Genomic DNA, 4,083 nt, shown 5'->3' with positions numbered 1-4,083 from the left:
TTTGTGTAGTAGGTGTCCTGTAGGGTCCAGTGGCTCAGCCTCCCCAGTCACCTGAGCTGGGCCTTCTAGGTACTCCCCTGTGTGGGCTGTGTGCACTGTCCTGTTGTAGTTGAGTCTTGGTTGCTGTTGGCGTCACTGGGAGGAATTGAACCCCAGGCCAATCAGCTGTGAGGACCAGCTGCAACTACAGCCAGAGAGCTGTTGTGCTGTAGACACCCCTATGGATCAGGATTTGCTTCAGTGGAGCTTTGGTGTTCACCAAGTGCACCCCTTGAGTGTCATTTGTGGATGTGGTAGGGTTGTAATCCAGCGTGGTCGAGTCTGACCACCAGGTGCACTGTCTCTGGGGCCTCCCGGGAGGTGCAAAGTCAGCCTGTGCCAGTGCCTTGCCCAGGGCCACCCAGCATGAGCTACACAGCAAACTGTAGCTGGCTGCTCCTTGTGCTGGGCTTGGAGGTGTCCAGGAGAGGCCCAGCTATGAGCCAATGCAGCTGCCGCTAGTGCCAGGCCTGGGCCACTTATCAAGCTGTATGGGGCCCGCTGCTGCTTGTTTGATAGATTTTAGGAAAGGCCTAAGCATGAGGCTCGAGAGGCCACTTGCACAGAAAAGCCCCTGGAAATGGCCTGGATGAGCCTGCAGGTGGGGAGGGGCGGGGCCTCCGGGATCACGGGGCGGGGCCAAAGGTGAGAGTCAGGTGCTGGCGACTCAAATATGGCGCCTGCCTGCCGGCTGTGTGCGGGGAGGACTCGCCACAGGAGCCATGGCCTCCGCCAGCCCTTCTGCCCGGGAGGAAGCCGCCCCTCCAGCTCTCGCCCGGATCTCAGGCAGGTTAGTTCCTCCCCGAGTGTCCCAGGTCCTTTCAGGCTGCTGCCCGGCGCTGGGCTCAGAGGGAGCGCCCGAGTGAGTCCACGCCGGGCCCTTTCAGAGGAGCTGCTGGGGCTCCCGCAGCCTCCGCGACCCTCAGGGACAGTCCCCGCTGGTTTCACAGCCCAGAGTTGTGGGAACATCTCATCCCGGCCTGGAGCTCTGGGCTGGGGGCCTGCTGTGGGGCTGGGACCCCTCCCTCCTCCAGGAAACCTCCGCCACCAAGATTCCCTCCCGGGTTTAAACTGCGGCATCGGATGTGGGCCCGCGGCATGTCTCTGATTCAGCCCGGATCCGCCAGTGTCTCCGCCCCTCCTCCCGGTCTCGATGCTCCTTCAGCTCCCTGGTTGTGGGGCTCTGTTCAGCCGGATCTCAGGAGGCTCAGAGTGATGGTGGTTCTGGATTTTAGTTGTAATTTTGATGTGGCTGCGGGAGGCGGCGGGTGCGGCTGTTCCCTACGCTGCCAGCTTGTTGTTCCCCTCGGCCATCGCTGTTTGATTCCAGGTCGGGGCACACGCCAGAGGGCTGTGGGCTCGATCCCCAGTAGGGGGTGTGCGGGAGGCAGCCTGTGGATGACTGTCTCATCATTGATGTTTCTATCTCTCTTCCTCTCCCTTCTTCTCTCTGAAGTCAATTAAACAACACCACACATTTTTAAAAAAACCAACAACCTATACTCTTGAGGTAATGTTAAATAATTAATTAATTTTTATTTTTAAAATTTACCTTTATTGTTGATGAGGTTGATTTAAAATAGCTGTTGTATATTCTTTAACATATTCAGCTGGTAAAACAATTTGGAGCACCTCAGCCGGCATAAACAAAGCTCTTGTTCTGTGTGACTGATGAGATTTTTTGATGGTAAGTTCAGTGTATGCTTCCTTCACATGGTTTAAGCCCCCAATCTGCTTTCTCTTGACTTTATCTCTCTCAAGACTTGGCTGCAAAAATGGTAAACTCTTCTGTCATCTACTTGTGTCTATTTTCTACACCCAGCCTGCAGATTCTTTTAATTATCCCCATCAAGGTACACTCAGTCAACCCAGAATGGAGATAAAATTGCTGCTAAAAATTGTACAGAAGTAAAACCATGAAATGATCACAAAATAAACTTGAAACTAGGGAGGAATAGCTGTGCTCCACTGAAAGACATGAATCGTTTTTTTAATTGGCCTGTAGATTCCCTGCGGCGCAAAGACTAAATCTTTATAGTTCTTTGTGTATGCTATATGGTTCCTGGGAGCTCCCACAACAGTTCCTGAGACAGAATTACTTAGCTGGTTTAGATGGGAACACATGGCATCTTTATTTCTCTATTCGGGGGTACTGACAGAAGACTCCTTACCCGTTTTCAGAATTCGTTGGCCCCTGTCCTCACCTTCCACCTCTTCCAGGCTCCTTTCAGGTGGCCCTATATCCTTCTACTTCTGATGCCCACTAAGCCTCTGATCTAACTGCATTAACCTCTCCCTTACACAGATCTCAGGGTCTAGCTCTTGAATCTCAGTGCCTAGGTCTTGAATTTAAAGAGAGCTTGCTTTTTCAAGGTCCACTCCACTTTGCCTCAGTTTCCTTTATCCCTTCCAAGAGGGCACTGCAAACACATCTGCTCCTACTCTGCCTTTGCTTCACCTCTCTTACCTTTTCTCAACCTCCAATTCCTCCTTTGTTATTATTCCCAACATATTGCACTTGCTCTCTAAATATTTGTTGATTGATTGGTTGGCTCTGCATAATACAAAAGGGTTACTGACTCTATTTAAAAAAATAATGAGAATTGTGACTTCCCGAAAGCATGAGAAGGGGCTAGATAAACTCCTGCATGACAAATTGAGAAAGTAAACACTTTGTCTTATTAGGTCGTTTCCACAGAGATGCAAATGAAGCAAGTGATAGATCACTACCATCAACTAAATTACAAACACTACTTAAGTTTATAACAACCATTATTATATCTGCAGCCATTTTTTAAAACAAATTATTGTCTTGGTCAAAAATGTCTGTTGGATCGATAATGTATTTTTCTAACCTGATCCCAAGTCCTAACAGTGTTTGCAAATATGTTAAAGGTTGGTTAGTGTGGGGCCCCATCAGGACATAAGGGATCAAGCCCAGCTTGAAGAACAGCAGTCATGGTGTAGCTACACTACCTTGTATCCCACTGGCTATCCCATTAACAGACAAGTGATGGGCTTAAAATGTTTGAAACATGAAGATCTGAATTTGATATTCATTATTTTTTAAAATTCATTTTGCTGTTTTAAAAAAATTATATTCATTTTAATTCATTTGTTTTTTTTTAGCTATGGTAGACTAGCTTCATTCCCTTCCTGAATTATGTTGCCCATCTTTACCATGGCTTCATGGTGGGCAATGTGGACTCCCAAATCAAAAGTTGGAGGCATTGTTTTTTTTTTTTAATCTTTATTATTGAAAGTATTACAGATGTCCCCCTTTTCCCCCCATTGACCCCCTCCTCCTCACTCCTTCCCCCTCCCCAGGCCTTCACCACACTATTGTCTGTATCATGGGTTCTGCATATATGCATAGAAGTTCTTTGGTTAATCTCTTCCCGCCCTCCCTCTCCCCTTCCCTCTGAGACTCCTCAGTCTGTTCCATGCTTCTTATGTCTTGGTCTATTTTGTTTGTCAGTTTATTTTGTTCATTAGATTCTACATATAAGTGAAAAATATGAACACTTCACGAATTTTCTTGTCCTTCTTGCACAGGGGCAATGTTAATCTTCTCTGTATAATTCCAATTTTAATATATGTGCTGCCAAAGAGCACAGTTAGAGGCATTCTCAAATTTTAGAAATAGAATGAAATGGACTCAGTAGCTCACTGTATGTGAGCATCGTTCCATTTGTTTATGCCTGCATGATAGGATTATTACATTAGCTACTTTTCTGTCTTTTTAACTCACCAGATTAAAAAGTCAGGGACCACGGCTTACTCCTTCTATATGGAGTATGGAACATTGGTGATTCATTCGATTAATGAATAATTGAGTGGCTATGGGTGGAACAACTAGGAAAGAGGACGAGATAGGCATTGCCATTGGTTTATGATGTGATGAAACAGAAAGGTAAAAAGCAAAGGGTGGGGGGGGGAGAAAAAAGCAAAGCATATTTAGAATAAAGACATATTTCCAGCTTGCTTGTAAGTTGTAATACTACGGATAGGACAGGTCAAATGTGATCAAATTTGAATCCCAGA

The 4,083-nt window shown here is 46.7% G+C and overlaps 1 non-coding gene across 1 annotated transcript; it reads right to left on the bottom strand.

Moving 5' to 3' along the window:
- Window positions 1–3,549: 3,549 nt before the first annotated feature.
- LOC148094455 (U6 spliceosomal RNA) lies at window positions 3,550–3,654 on the bottom strand. Its single transcript, XR_015716287.1, has one exon. It is a non-coding gene; the product is annotated as a U6 spliceosomal RNA (small nuclear RNA).
- Window positions 3,655–4,083: the final 429 nt, after the last annotated feature.

This window comes from Miniopterus natalensis, chromosome 1, assembly GCF_054644295.1.
Source record: "Miniopterus natalensis isolate mMinNat1 chromosome 1, mMinNat1.hap1, whole genome shotgun sequence".
Lineage (NCBI taxonomy): Eukaryota > Metazoa > Chordata > Mammalia > Chiroptera > Miniopteridae > Miniopterus > Miniopterus natalensis.
The sequence above is the reverse complement of the archived record's forward strand: the minus strand, read 5'-3'. Positions and strand labels throughout refer to the sequence as shown.